Source organism: Balaenoptera borealis (genome assembly GCF_965194805.1).
Source record: "Balaenoptera borealis genome assembly, chromosome: 2".
Lineage (NCBI taxonomy): Eukaryota > Metazoa > Chordata > Mammalia > Artiodactyla > Balaenopteridae > Balaenoptera > Balaenoptera borealis.
Window position 1 is genome coordinate 160594602 of NC_138867.1, and position 15730 is coordinate 160610331.

A 15730-nucleotide genomic window follows, 5' to 3' on the forward strand; every position below is an offset into this window, starting at 1 on the left:
CACAAGGATTCGAAATAGAGTCACAGGTGTAGAAAACAAACTTATGGTTACCAGGGGGGGAAAGTGGGGAGGGGAGAGGGATAAATTGGGAGATTGGGATTGACATATACACAACACTACCTATAAACTAGATGACTAATCAGGACCTACTGTATAGCACAGGGAACTCTACTCAGTACTCTGTAATGACCTGTATGGGAAAAGAGTCTAAAAAAGAGTGGATTATATGTATATGTATAACTGCTTCACTTTGCTGTACACCCGGAACTAACACAACATTGTAAATCAACTATACTCCAATAAAAATTTAAAAAAACACACGCAAGGATTCTCCAAAGATCTTATGTTTGGACCTGATTCCTAGATCTTCTTCTGGGAATTGGGGGTGGGAGGAGAGAGAGTAAAGGAAACAGTGGGGTGGGGCGGGGGGACGTGCATAGGGACGTCCCACTGTCCTTCATGGTGGAAGCACTGAAGCACCACAAAAGGAGTTCCATCGATCCTGGAGAAATCCCCTCACGTCCCCTCCAGGAAAACTTCAAAACTCAGGACTGTCGATTCAGCGCACCTGAAAAAAACAGAGCAGATGGACGTCAGGACCCCGTTGGGATCCTGCAGCTCCATGGCTGCGGCCCCAGCAGTTTTGAGGGCAAACAGCTTACTCCAGAGTATTGATCCAGCCACAGCAAGGTGCAATCTGCTTAAAAAAAAAAAAAAAGAAAAAAAAAGTCTGTTTGAGAAATAGACCCACAGACACAGAAAACAAAATTTCGGTTACCGAAGGGGAAAGGGTGAGGGGAGGGATAAATTAGGAGTGTGGGATTAACAGAGACACACAGATATATGATATATGTAAAATAGATGAACAACAGGGTCCTACTGTAGAGCACAGTATTACTGTGCTCAATATTACTCAATATCTTGCAATAAACGATAATGAAAAAGAATCTGGAAAAGAATATATATATATGTATGTATGTATACGTATGTATGTGTGTATGCATAACTGAATCACTTTGCTGTACACCGGAAACCACCAACAATGTAAATCAACCATTCTTCAGTTTAAAAAAATAATTTAAAAATAATTTTAAAGTCTGTGTATGTACAGCAACCCTACCCCGTCAAGCCGGGAAGACGAACAGCAGTTAAGCGTAGACAGAGGCAACCCACCACATTGTCCCCAGCACGCAACTCCAGACATGGTCAGAAGCCTTTTACTGCCTGAGAGTTTTAGCACATGAGGGGGAAGCTTTTCAACTCAATTAGCATTCAATGGTCCTGATGCTCAATCACAGGGATCAGCTGGGAAGTTACTAAAGCCATTACCAAGGGCTGGAGTCGCCAGCTGAGTTTGAAATGTCAGTGCCTTTCCCCTGACACCACCTCCCCTCTTCCCACTGTCCCTCCCAATCAGAGGTCCTGATAATTTGGTAACCTTTCACAACAGCAGGGAGTCATCCTTCAGTCTTGGGATCAGGGACTTTGAAATACCCAAGGAGTCAATTACAGCTTGGCTCTGTCCCTGGGAAAAGAAAGCAGCATCCGAGAGGTGGAAGGAATTGGGGTCCTGGGCAACGCGGGCACGTGAGTTCCGAGGCGCCTTCTCCCAGATGCTGCCTGCATCCCACCAAAGCTTCCGAGGAGACCACAGCCTGTAGGGGTAGAAAGAAGAGCCTGGGAAGACCCAGCTCAAGGTTGCTCTAAGCAAAAGAGAATATGAATGGAGAATTGTCTCGAATTAGAGGAGGATTGCAGGAATGTAACCCTTTGTATTCTAAAGACCTGACAGTGAATTGGTAGGTAGGTAGGACCTTGGCTAGTTGTTAATCAATACCCATTGGCCCTTTCTCTTTGCTGCATCCAGATGCCCTTCGACAGCCCCCTTGCCTCTGGGTGGGGCCCTGGGACGAGCCCTGACCAGTGGACCATGCGCAGAAGTGGCTCTGTCCTCTCTGGGCAGAAGAGGCCAAGAGCGTGCGTGCCTTCTCCAAGCTCCCTTCTTCCAGCGCCGGGGCTCCGAGGACCTGAGGAAGGTGACGCCACAATGTTGAAGGACCCTGAGTCCCTCACATCTGCAAAGAACAGAGTCTCCCACTCCAACCCTAGCCAGTAAATCGAGCAAGAAAGAAGACTTGAACCTGTATGGATGAAGAATGTCGCCTGCCCTATCAGTCAACAGAGTGTTGCAGCCATCAAGCCATCATCAGCCATGGCAGCCATCCCCGATGGTGCACCCGGAGGGGATTCAGGATGGAGAAAAGCAGGATGCTGGCTCTAGATAGTTCAAATGCACATCAAAGGAAGGATTCCAATGAGCCCAGACTCCTGCCTCTTCCCGTACATAGAAAAATGCTAAATTCATTGACTTGAGATGTCTGGTTTTTCTTTAATTAACAGTAATCTTTTGATGTTCCGACTACCTGGTTGTTTTGGGGTTTAACGTTTTGTTTTGTTTTGTTTTTGCAAAACTCCTATATGTCCTGGTTCCTCCCTTCCCTCTTCAGTGCAATCTCTCAGAGCGATCTGACACTGCCTCCCGGGCTTAAGTCCTCAGCAAGTCCACCAAAAAAAAGATGATTCTCAACTTTTAGTTGTGCATTTTTTTCAGTCAACACCTGCTAAGCCACTGAGATTTTAGGTTGTTTGTTAGTACAGCTACCATCAGTTATCCTGACTGACAAAATGACATAATCAGAATTACAAACAAAAATATCCATCATATATATATATTTATAAACAACAAAATAACTGAATTAACTGTCCAAAAAAGGGAGCTGGTTAAATAAAGGATGGTACACGATACAGCCGTTAAGACACGTCTTTAAAATGATGCTAATGACATAGGGATACGATAAAAAGTGAACTTATTGTTTTTTATACTGCAGAGTAGTAACCAAAAAGTAATTGTGAAATAATTTAAGTACTTTGCTTAGAGTCTTTGAAGGGGATTTATGGATCACAGATTTTTTTTTTTAAATTCTCCCTTTCCCGTCTTACCACAGCACTTGCTCCCACACTTCCTTCTTCAACTATTCGTGCACAAAATCCCCGCCACTAGCCTACTTACCTCTAGCCTCCCCTTCCTTTTCTCCCCCAATACTGTACCCCCAAAACTAAAGGACAGTCCACCATGCAGAAAAGGAAGAATAGGTGGAAGGAGGGTAAGACTGCTAACAGTCATACATCAACAATGCTCACCCAGAACCTCTGGCAAAAGGAACTTCATTTTTCTACATCTTTCCAGAATCAGAATCTTGCTCACCTCTGGCCCAGGCTCAAAGGGAGCTCTTGTCGTCAGAGAAAAATTAAGGAGTTCTCCACTGCCTGTGAAAGTAACTGACGATGCTTTCTGATACATTGCAGGCACGGAGAGAGAGCATGTTTAGCTTAGTCAAGGCCTCTTTTATGACATGGAAAGAAAAGAGGTCAAAGTTACATTAAAATGAAGAATCAAAGAGTTCTTTGATTTTTGAAAGAAATCATTAATTGCATGACTTTTGATCAGACTGCATGTCTTATCAAATCTGGAGCTCATACTTGCACGTGGATGAATAATACAAGAGTCCCCACAAGATCCCTCTCCTCTGCAGCCCCATGTTTTTCTCCCTTTGGCTGGTGACAGTGGTTTTGTTCCTCTACGTGAGTTGGATGGGTTGGGAATGTGTCACTTTGAAAAGAAGATGCCCTAACACCTGTCCATAAAAAAGGCAGAGTTCTGGTTACCTCAGCCCTCCCATCCATTCTGGGCACCCACTCAGGGCTCCAAAATGATCTTGTTGGCTGGGCCTTCACAGTAGATAGGTGTGAATTAAATGACGAAGCTCTCGGCTGCGTCAGACAGAGGGGGCAAATCATAGTGTCTGATAGGACAGGTATTTTGCCTGTTTTTAAATTTCTACACAATGGGGGATCCTTTTCTAGGCTGACCCATCTGGAAGTTGCTTTCCCCGCCCCCCTCACCAGGTATCAAATTCAGCCTCAACAGAACATGGGCCCTCAGAGATGCCACAAACATAGAGACCCCAGAATGAGAAAAAGGAGAGCGCTGTAAACCTGGATCTCAAGGAGGACAGAAACAGGCATTTTGCAGACAGCATGAAAGGAAAGCACAGAAAATGACTCCACTTAAAACAGAATTTTGAAAAAAAAAAACAAAAAAACAAAAAACAGAATTTTGAGCTACAACAGCTCCGGGGACTTGAATTCTCTCCAGTTAGTAAATACATAGTTTGCACCATCTTACCACAGAATAATCTGAGATAAGATGAGAGACAGGGTACTAAAGATCGACAAAACCTAGATTTTGAGTGAGGAGGACTCTGAAATGGGCAAGAATAGAGACATCTGCACTCAATACAAAAAGCTGAGAGTTTTGTCCACCCTTGTGAGGAAGGTATTAAGAACCTCAGTAAAGGGGCTTCCCTGGTGGCGCAGTGGTTGAGAATCTGCCTGCCAATGCAGGGGACACGGGTTCGAGCCCTGGTCTGGGAAGATCCCACATGCCGCGGAGCAACTGGGCCCGTGAGCCACAACTACTGAGCCTGAGCGTCTGGAGCCTCTGCTCCGCAACAAGAGAGGCCGCGATAGTGAGAGGCCCGCGCACCGCGATGAAGAGTGGCCCCCACTCGCCGCAACTGGAGAAAGCCCTCACACAGAAACGAAGACCCAACACAGCCAAAAATAAACATAATAAATAAATAATAAAAATTTTTTACAAAACACCAAAAACATAAAATCTGGAAAAAATTTGAACACCTATATACGCCCTGCAGACTTTACATTTAGTATTTTGAAGAAAAAAAAAAAACAAAGAACCTCAGTAAAAATGACTTAGAGTCTTCAATTACTCCTTTTCTTAGTAAAAGTGGAGGGAGATAAACAACCTTAGTAATCGTTACGGATAATATCCGGACTATGGGTGTGTCACTGGCAATCTCAGAAAGTGGGTCTCTCTTGCCCTCCTGGGGCCCCTGGGGCTGTGCCAGCCCACCGGCACGCCCCACGTGGGGTGTCTGCTAGACTAGGGCATGGGTGGGGAGGCCCAGGTGTGAGGGGCCAGGTAGAGTACCTCTGCCTCCCCCCGATCTCCTCCACAAAACTGCCCCTCCTCCTGAAGCCTGACCCCCAAGTCACACGTTCCTTATCATGACCTCACTGGGTAGTGATGACCTCACCGGCCTTCTAACAGTTTCCATGGCCGCGTAACTGCCAACGTGCTGCCCTCAGAGAAACTTCCCTGACAGTTCTCCACCAGATACCGATCTCTTTGGTTGTCTGAGTGAGAATGTGTGACTGGATCGTCTATATTAACTCAGACCTGTGCTCTGTTCCATGGGTGGGCAGTGCGGCAGGTACACCGAGACCGCCCGGAGGCATGGTGTACACACAATCTCACCTGGCTGCCTCATGTTCCTGTGGGGTTTGCCCACTACGTATACCTGAGCGCGTTCCCAGCTGTAAGTAATACCAGTGACCTGGGACACCTTCAGGGACCCACAGTGCTCACTGCTGAGGACAAGTGAAAGGTCATCCCTGGACAAGTGTGCAGGATGGTCCTGATCTTTATAAATGTAGCTTCCCCTTTGGGCTACAGGATGCTTCCATTCAGACCCTTTCCTGATTGGCCTCTTAGCAAAAGACAAGTGCATTTTTGTTGGCAAATGGTAAATGGAGCAGTTTGAGGAAGAGGGCCACTCCTGAAACACACCTTCAAACCCAGGCACCTCTGTGCTGTCATGGAGACATCTATATCGGTGCCCTCAGACACATCCCATCCTGAGCTGCTGAGTACTAGGGGAGAGGGTGGTGCCATATTGATGGGAAGACTGGAAGCACCAAGAGGGATGTTGAAGTGCTAATGAGACTGGGGGGCTGAGGAGATGGTGTCCCAGGAGGCTGGGTTGATGTGAGCCTAGACTTGGTACCCAGAACGCGGTTCTCAGTCTCCTGATCACTCTGCCTCAGTACTTGGCCTTGTTCTAATCTACATAAAAGTATCAGAGGGCTAGAGTTCAGTGTGGTGGAAACAGGCAGTATAAATGGGGCCCAAGAGGGGTTGCCAAGGTGGGAGGGGTTCTTCACCAATTTACATTAGATTATTTTTTTCCAAAACCTGAAAGACATTTCCATTAAAGCCTCAGAAGTGACAGACTGCAAGAAATGTTTTCTCTGTTGTGGAAGGGAGAGATGGAGAGGCTCATGATTGCAATGACTTTCGGGTTCTACTGTTTTCCCTGGAAACGGTGAAGAGACTTGCTCATGTGCTGCAGCCGTAGGCTCTAGGAATTGCTTTTGCAGCCAGTGTCCCTTCTCTAGGGACTCATAGAGGTGATGGGCCAAGGCTGTGTTTTGGATGTCAAGTCGATTAAAGGTCTTCAGCCAGAAACTGGGAGAGACATGAGAGAGGGAAATTCTGGCAGGAGACTGTGTACAGCAGAAGTGACTGATCAGTTCTGATTTTCTTTGCAGCAGCAGTGGCTCCCGTTTCTCCTCCTACCCCTGGTCAGTACCATGTCCCCTACCGAGGGTGTGGAGAAACGCAGTTGGGCTGGCATGGGGAGACATACTGCCTGGTTGGTGGCTACCGGGCCTACGGGGATGTTCCTTTGGCCACGCCAGCAACGATGGAAGCAGAGAAGCCAGTCCCCAGACGTGCTCCCAAGAGAAAGCGCGCTCTGGAAGAGTCAGACGAAGACCTGGGTTGCCCCAGACCCAAAATCCGGCGATTGGAGCATTCAAGCAGCTTCGGACTAGAAGGTGCTTTGATTCTCAAGCAGGGTGGCCCAACCTCTGGGCACATCCCCTCTGCAACAGCCCCAGTAAACCAATGTCCCATCCTTACTTTCTCAAGGTCGGCAACAGCGAGTCCCCTCCTAAAGAAGGTTCTCTCGCATTGCCACTCTCTCAAAGGCTGCCCCCAGTGTGGTTCCCTCCTGTGGGCCTGATCAGCCTAAGGGCAGAGTTGTCTCTTTCCTTCTCTGAGTCGGACCAAATCGTCTTAGTAACACCTCTTCACAGTGGTGACCATGTGTTTCACGGGGGCTGCTGCTGAGCCTTTATCTCATCCTTTCACGGTGGAGAGAGGGAGAATTATAATGATTTTTACTTCTAGGGGAGAGGGTGGTGCCATATTGATGGGAAGACCGGAAGAACCAAGAGGGCTGTCGAAGTGCTAATGAGACTGGAGGGCTGAGGAGATGGTGTCCCAGGAGGCTGGGTTGATGTGAGCCTAGACTTGGTACCCAGAACGCGGTTCTCAGTCTCCTGATCACTCTGCCTCAGTATTCGGCCTTGTTCTAATCTACATAAAAGTATCAGAGGGCTAGAGTTCAGTGTGGTGGAAACAGGCAGTATAAATGGGGCCCAAGAGGGGTTGCCAAGGTGGGAGGGGTTCTTCACCAATTTATATTAGATTATTTTTTTCCAAAACTTGAAAGACATTTCCATTAAAGCCTCAGAAGTGACAGACTGCAAGAAATGTTTTCTCTGTTGTGGAAGGGAGAGATGGAGAGGCTCATGGTTGCAATGACTTTCGGGTTCTACTGTTTACCCTGGAAACGGTGAAGAGACTTCCTCATGTGCTGCAGCCATAGGCTCTAGGAATTGCTTTTGCAGCCAGTGTCCCTTCTCTAGGGACTCATAGAGGTGATGGGCCAAGGCTGTGTTTTGGATGTCAAGTCGATTAAAGGTCTTCAGCCAGAAACTGGGAGAGACATGAGAGAGGGAAATTCTGGCAGGAGACTGTGTACAGCAGAAGTGACTGATCAGTTCTGATTTTCTTTGCAGCAGCAGTTCCTTTGGCCACGCCAGCAAAGGTGGAAGCAGAGAAGCCAGTCCCTAGACATGCTCCCAAGAGAAAGCGCGCTCCGGAAGAGTCAGACGAAGACCTGGGTTGCCCCAGACCCAAAATCCGGCGATTGGAGCATGGTGCCAGGAGGTAGACCCCACAGCATCTTGCTGGCTGAGGCACTCTGAAGAGAGGGCAATGGTTTAACTGCCTAAGGCAGCGAATGCCTCTTCCTGCAGTGACCCACCCCGTCCCCCCACTGCCCACTGCCACAGATCACAACCTGCGTCGTTCTGTTTGAGCCTTCCTCAGCCAGGAGCCTCCTGCCACACTAAATGGCCAAAAGCAAGGAGCCTCAGAAACTGAGGTTTGAAATGACAGTCTGCCCTGAACATCCCAGGGCTGAAGCTGGCCTGGAAGAAAACGTGACGTTCCTCTGCTCAATCCTCAGGGGCCCCTTTGTCAGCTGAAGACAGAAAAGTCTGCACTCTGCGAGCCGAGAAGAATGCAGGAGCAGAGACAGGGTGCAGAGAAGCCTTAGCAGGCTACCACATGGGCTCCTGCTCTGAGCCAGTGTCAGCGGCCACCACCACAAACCAGGGGGGAGCTGGGTTTTTTGAAACTGAAAGCAGCAATCTGTGGCTTCCCAAAGAGCCTCCTGCCTGGGGTCTCAGGAGGCAGGATAGAGAGACCCAGGAAGACCTGCTCCCTGAAGCAAGAACAGGATGGAGAGTCAAGCAGCACGCACCCTGCCCCGAGGTTCACATGCTCCTTTATTCCCAGCCCTTTCTGTCCCCAGGGGGGTCCCTTACTGCTCAATGTTTTTCTGTAACAGACTTCTAGGGTCGCCAGTGCTCACACTTAGGTCACTACCCCTGTGCTAGGCACTCCTGCTACCCAGGAAAGGTTCCAAAGGCGGAACAGCTCCAGGGGGTGCCAGGGATCAGAGCAAAAACTGGAGAGGCTGGGGATGAAGGAGTTTGGGCACAGTCCCTAAAGCATCTCAGTGGTTGAGCTTCTGTGAGAAGGCACATCCCCTCTGTGTGTGTGTGTGTGTGTGTGTGTGTGTGTGTGTGTGTGTGTGTGTGTGTGTTGGAGGGAGGGGGTCCCCAGAGGAGGCAGCTAGGGGGAGGGCCTGAGGCTGGAAATGGGGAGTGGCGTGCGGCCTCTGAGCAAGCACAGGCACTTAGCCCTTGAGGTTTCTGGGAAAGCTAGAGTCACAAGGGCCTCGAGATAAGGCAAGTGTAGCAGCAGAACCCAGGTGCCAGGTCTTTTCTCAGAACCTATACTTCTTCACGAGGCCAGGCCTTCCACGCTGAGGTAGGAGGGATCCTGGCCAGAAGGTCGGCCAGCAGCCCTGGGAGGAAGGTTGCTGCGATGGGGGCTCTGCTGCCATGGAAATGACTTCATTTCCTTCCACTCAAATAGCCTACTGACTGGGTTCCTGCTCTGCTGAGGAAAAGGGTCGTTGACTCTCCCCAGAAGGTGTTCAGTTCACCTCCCAAAAGTCCCTCTCTTCAGGCCCTGGGGAGGTGTAGCAGCTCCTGAGGGCGCTCTTTCCTGAGGCTGGCTGCCAGAAGTGTGTGTGTGGGGGGGGTTCCTGAGAGTTCCCGGGTGCTGGTTGAAGTCCCCAGAGAATGGTCATGCAGGTTGGGGAGTCAAGTAGGTGGAGAGAGAAGGTCGGGGGCAGAGGGCCCCTTCCTGAATCCAGAGCTCACAAGGTTCCCCCCCCATTTCCAGAAACTCTCTCTTCCCCCACACCAGCCCACATGGCCCCGTACCGGGAAACCGGGAGCCCAGAGCACCTGTGGCCGCAGAGACACTGGCACGCAGCCCTCGGAGTGGGCGGGGCCGGCTGCAGGCAGATGGGGACGCGGTGTGCTCCCGGGAGGCCTCGGGCTGAAGGTGGCCCTCTGAGAGAAGCGGCCCAGCTTGGCCAGGAAGGTTAGAGGCGGGGGAGAGCAGCCTAGGGCGCCCCCTCGGAGCAGTGGGAGTGGGAAGAGGCGCAGGGGCGGAGGGAAGCCGCGACGGGAGGCGAGTGGGCTCTCAGCAGAGGCCAGCTTAGCCCGCGGGAGCTGCCTCGGAGCAGGGGGCGGGAGGGCAGTGCCGCCCCGGGGCTGCCGGGCTTCGCGGATCGCGGCTCTCGCACACGGCTCGCAGGGCCCTGTGACTCTGTATCCCCTCCCTCACCCCGCCCCCCTCGCGAGGCCGCGCCGCTGGGTGGCCTGTGTGGACGGGCACAACCCCATCGCCCGCCCCTCCCACACCCGCCTCTGCCCACCCGCCTGGCCCTGCGCAGCTTGCGGCCCGGGGGCCTCGAAGGTCCCCGCGCACTCAGCCAGCGGCCTCTGCTGTGTCTGCTGCTGCTGCTGCTGCTGCGTCTGCTGCTGCGGCCGGGAACCCGCGTCCAGACCACGCCGGGCACCTCCAGCACCCCGAGTCCGCGGGAGCGCACGCGGGCCCTGAGGCGGGACTTCCCGCTTGTGGACGGGGGGCTGCAGTGTGTGCGGGCTGGTGGGGGCCGGTGGGGGCCTAGCCTGGCCCTGGGCAGGGGAGGAGGTCCGGAGCATGCAGAGCTAGTGGGGAGGCTTCCTCACACCACCCCTGGATGTCCTCTCCATCATCTATGGATGCCCTTCCCCTTCTCTGTCATCCCCTCCCTGGTGGGAACCCCTCAGCCCAGGCCTCAGCTGCTCCTAGTATAGTCTGTGTGACAGTGTGAGGTGGGGGACCCCCCGGCTGGCCCAGGCCAGGCAATGTGTCCTGCCTGATCCCAAGACCTAAGGAGCCCACCCATTTGCCTTGACCTCCCTCCAGCCACAACGACATGCCCCTGGGTCCTGAGGCAGTTTTACCACAATGGGCTCCAGGATGTTAATCTGTGCAATTTCAGCCATGGCCAGACCAGCTTGGACAGGCTGAAAGACGGTCTCGTGGGTGCCCAGGTACCAAAGGGACACACAAGGTGCCACCATGGCTGCTGGGGAATGTGGGGCAGTTTGGGGGCCTCAGAGACCACAGGTGAGTCACACTGGAACTAAGTTACCATAGTGGCCTAGAAAGTGCCATGCCATGGATGCTGGGGGCTACAGGGGTCACAGTGAGCCAACCTGACGGGCATCCGAGTACCACAGAAAAAGCAACGCATTCCATGTGACTTCTGGGCACAGTGAGTGCTGTGCCAGCTGAGGAGGCTATGAGAAGCCCAAGGAGTTCCAAAGCCCAAACCGAGCCCTGGCCTTCCCTCAGTTCTGGTCAGCCTACGCCCCATGCCAGACCCACGAACGGGATGCTGTGTGCCTCACCCCGGATCAAACTGACCTCATCCGCCTCATGTGTGCCTCCTATTCTGAGCTGGAGCTTGTGACCTCACTTAAAGGTAGACGGGGGACTTCCCTGGTAGTCCAGACGTTAAGACTCTACGCTTCCACTGCAGGGGGCTCGGGTTTGATCCCCGGTGGGGGAACTAAGAGCCCTCATGCTGCGCGGCACGACCAAAAAAAAAAAAAAAAAAAAGGTAAACAGACTGGTGGTGGTAGGTGCTAGGGACTTCAGTAAGCTACCCCTGCCTCTGAAAATGATCATCTGACCTACCTGCCCCCAGCTCTCAACAATACCCGGAAGTTGGCTTGCCTCATTGGTGTGGAGGGCGGCCACTCACTGGACAGTAGCCTCTCCATCTTGCGTACCTTCTATGCGCTGGGTGTGCGCTACGTGACACTCACCCACACCTGCAACACGCCCTGGTGAGCGCAGTGCAGATGGTAAGGGCCCAGTGAGGCAGGGATCTGCCCAAGATCACGCTGGGGCCCAAAGCAAGTTTACCCCTGGGATCCGCCCTGAACCTGGGGTGGGGAGGGGAATGGAGGTTCGCAGAACAAGACTGAATCCCCAGAAGGGCCCTCCTACTGCCAGGCACAGCCCAGTTTGGGTCCCTCCTCTTGCACCAGGGAGTTGCAGGTGTAGACGGTTCGACAGAACCTCTTTCTAGGCTCTTGTAGCCAAGTCATGGCCACCAGTCAGACTGCCTCCTGGCCATCCTGCAGGGCACAGAGCTCAGCAAAGGGGATCCACCCCTTCTACAGCAATGTCAGTCGGCTGACCGGCTTGGGCGAGGTAAGGACCCGGGTTCCATACCCTGCCCCACATGAATGTACAGCCCCGCCTGTTCCCTCCAGATAAATGCACACAAGGTAAATGCAGCCCTGATGCCCTCTCCCCATCCTGTCCCTGCAGAAGGTGGTGGCAGAAATGAACCGCCTGGGCATGATGGTGGACTTGTCCCATGTCTCGATGCTGTGGCACGGCGAGCCCTAGAAGTGTCACAGGCACCTGTCATCTTCTCCCACTCAGCTGCCCGGGGTGTGTGCAAGAACACTCGGAATGATCCTGATGATATCCTGCAGCTTCTGGTGAGAGACTGCCCTGGCCCTCAAACCTAAAGCAAGAGGTTCAAACCGGGAGCCCTTGAACCCGAGCCTCTTCTCCCTCAATTTCCTCAAACCCCAGGTTAAGTATCTTCTGCCCCCAAAACCCACGGTCCACAGCCCCTGAACTCTTGAGCCCTAGGTGGGGGTCTAGGTGGTAAGATACTCCACCACACCCGGAAACCCAGGGCCAAGACACCACCCAGACCAGGGCTGCGGCTCCTCCATTCACACAAACCCAGAGAGGAGACGACTCTGACCTCAACACCTTCCTCACAGGGGCCGAGAGAGTGAACAGGCAGCTGGCTGTGCTGGGGGCCAAGCTGACTGTCCACCGGTCCGCCCCTGCAGAAGAAGAACGGTGGCATCGCGATGGTGCCCTTGTCCGTGCGGGTGCTGCAGTGCAACCCGTTAGCCAACGTGCCTACTGTGGCAGGTGAGCCTCACCCTGGGCTCTCTGAAAACTCTGATTTGGAGCTGAAGCTGGGTCCAAACTTGGGGAGGACTTCAGAAGAGCCCCAGTGGCTTGACCCTCCTGTTGGCAATAGGTACAGCTCCCAAAAACCCAGTAACGGACGGTACACAGCACCTTGGTGCCATGTGGAACTGGAGCCACGGAATCAAAACTGCGGTACTGATGGGTAGCAGGGAGGCTGTCAGACACAGAGCCCGGGTGCTGCCCATCTGTGCCTCTGCAGGGGCTCCTAAAGCGCACTGCCCCTACCTCTGGCCAAGGGACTGGACAGCTCCTTAGGTCTCTGGGGTCTTCATCAGTTGTACTCTTGTTCCTCTCTCATCCTCCACACCCGGGGAAAGGAGCCCCCACAGGTTCTCAAGGAGACTGGGAGGCAGGGTGAATCGTGGGTGGGAAATGGCCCAAACAGGGGGCTCTGGGGTCCACTCCAAATCTGAAGTCCAGTCTAGAGCCAGCTGGGATCACTTCAGATCAAACCTCAGGGCCCTCGAGTTGGTACTCTCGGTGCCAGGCCACGAAGGAACTGGACTGTTTGGCCTACAGGCTGCAAAAAGGGGAATCAACAGAGGCCAGTCATCACCCCCACCCCTGCCCTGGAAGCCCCACACTGCTGACTTCCCATTCTTCAGATCACTTCGACCACATCAGGGCAGTCACTGGATGCAAGTTCATCGGGATTGGCGGAGATTATGACGGGGCTGGCCGGTGAGTGCTTCCCCATGGCTTGTCTCGGGCTGGCTGGGCAGCAGTGGGGCTTTCACAGCCACCGTGCCCACCACACTGTGGTCCTCATGGCCTTGACCATAGCCTCAGGTGTGCTGGCCCAACTGGTATCTCCCCTCTCCCAGGGTCTGCTTCCTGGGCTCTCCTGTCTGCTTGGCCCTACTCTAGGTCATCATATTTGTCTAAAACACCACACAGAGCTCATCTGCCCAGCATCTGCGCCCATCCAGTGCCAGCAGACCCACGGCCTCTGAGCAGACTCTTCGCAAGGTCTGGGCTGGGCTGACCATCGTCTCTGCCTGCAGCTGGGTCTGTGCATGCAGGGGGGTCAACCCAGTTCTTAAAAAGCTTTTCTTCTCTTTATAAATGGAGGCAAAAATTGCATTCAGTGAAAGGCATAGATCTTAACAGTACAATTCAATGAGTTTTGACGAATAGTCGAGGCGCTCTTGGGGCCTTCCTTTGAAGGATGAAGAGCAGGAGTGAATCATTTACTCTCTCCAAGTCTCCATTTTCCATATCTGACCAGGGCTGGGGTTCAGTGGACCCTGGACACATAGGGCTCTGGTTCTGACTCAGGACCAGGGAACAGGTCTGAGGCCCAATAGCTGGCTGGCTGGCGGCCACACAGGTTCCCACAGGGGCTGGAGGACGTGTCCATATACCCGGTACTGATAGAGGAGTTGCTGAGGCGTGGCTGGAGTGACGAAGAGCTCTGGGGTGTGCTTCGAGGAAACGTGCGGCGGGTCTTCAGACAGGTGGAACAGGTATGCTGGGCTGGGCAAAAGAGTAGCTCTGAGCAGGTGGTCTGAGCAGGTGTACGTGGGGGTGCTGTGAGAGGTGCTGCCCGCTGACTGCCGCCTCCAGGTACGGGAGGAGAACGAGGGACAGAGTCCCTTGGAGGATGACTTCCCAGATGAGCAGCTGGGCAGCTCTTGCCGCTCCGTCCTCCCACGTCTGCATCAGAGAGAGGATCTGGCTCCAGACCAGAAACTAACCAGAGCTGCGGTTCGTGGGAATCCCATTTTGTCACCTAAGTGGTCATTCTCAAAATCTTGCCCCCACATGGGCCCAGGCCTCACAGTTTTTGCTGCCTTCCCAGTCCTCATTGTTTGGCTCTGGTGATCCAGTTAATCCTGCCAGATGTCACTTTGGCAGCCACAGATACCCCACAAAGTTTCCTTGCATGCGAGCACAAACATTTCCTATGTATTATTCTCTTCTGATAATTCTTTCAATGTATCCCTTCTGGCTTTGTGCAAAGCGATTCTTTGTTTTGTACACGGGGACCACATCTGGGAAAACATCGCCGCACCCTCATAAGTGACAGGGGGAGACCCGAACTGGCCAAGCCATGACAGGAGCTCGCCGCTGCTGAGCTCTACAGATCCCGCCCCTTCCACACAGTTCGCCAATTCCGCGGCGAGCTCATCTTTCTTGATGTTCTTCCCTTAGGAGACGTGTACAATGCAGCAGGATTCTCAACCCGTTCCCCGTGGTCACTTGTGCTAGATGGAGCTTTGCAGTGTTCTGTGCCGGCCGTGGGCCGCTGGTGGAACACTGTGTGACAACTGCCTGCACAGGACTTCAGGGTTCATGAAAAAATGTCTGTCTTCCCAGCCTGACGCTGCTGAAAACCACGCTTTCCAGAGAAGGAGAGAGATCCAGCTGGTCCACACCTGCATACACATTTGTTGACATGTGCAGAGGACAGCAGGCTCTAGCAGGACCCACATCAGCCTAAATTCAAGAACTCCGGTGCCAGCCCTTGACAGCAGCTGAAGGGGGGTTTACAAGAGATGCAACCTCGAACCATACCCTAGGCTGAATCAGAGGTGCTGTTGGAAGAAACAGGCCGTTGTGTCACTTTCCCGAAGAGTTTGGCCACGAGAAAAGTCCCCCAGAGCCCAGCACTGTGGGAGAGGCCTCACCCACAGAGCAGGGCAAGTGTCCCAGGCAGGGTGCCCCGCGCCCGGCACCCCGCCAACGCAGCAGGAAGGTGCCCCCCCTACGCCCCAGACAACGGGAGCTCTCCCTTCCTCAATAATTGAGCTTCTCATCCAAAAGAGGTTCTCTTCCCACCCAAACATTAGAGCTTCTAAATATTTCAGGATCCCTGGGTTGTAGAGGGTCACTCGCCGTGCCCTTTGGATAAATGAAGCCAACGTCAGCTGCTTCTGGGCTGGCCTTGAACAAAACCATCAAGATGGAAAATCTCTGCTCCTGCCCTTCCTCCTGTCACCCCCCGTCAAGCCTTTCCTGCTGCATGCAATGACCCGGCTCTTTTGTGAGCAGGTGAAGAACACCCACGGTGCG

The 15730-nt window shown here is 53.0% G+C and overlaps 1 long non-coding RNA gene and 1 pseudogene across 8 annotated transcripts in view; one reads left to right on the plus strand and one right to left on the minus strand.

The window, feature by feature from the left end:
- The window catches only part of LOC309623775, a 103380-nt gene that overhangs the window by 3405 nt on the left and 84245 nt on the right, over positions 1-15730 (minus strand). For 4 of the 7 annotated variants that reach the window (XR_014241618.1, XR_014241621.1, XR_014241622.1 and 1 more), the window contains 2 exons: positions 1439-1655; positions 481-697 (listed from right to left, as the gene is read on the minus strand). This is a non-coding gene — a long non-coding RNA (uncharacterized lncRNA). The remainder of the gene's footprint in view (positions 1-480; positions 698-1438; positions 1656-15730) is intronic. The other 3 variants (XR_014241620.1, XR_014241617.1, XR_014241619.1) reach the window with 3 other exon arrangements.
- Positions 10763-12561, plus strand: LOC309623087 (dipeptidase 2-like; annotated as a pseudogene). The gene is made up of 5 exons: positions 10763-10810; positions 11066-11168; positions 11349-11535; positions 11836-11905; positions 12026-12561. The product of its transcript is annotated as a dipeptidase 2-like (transcript).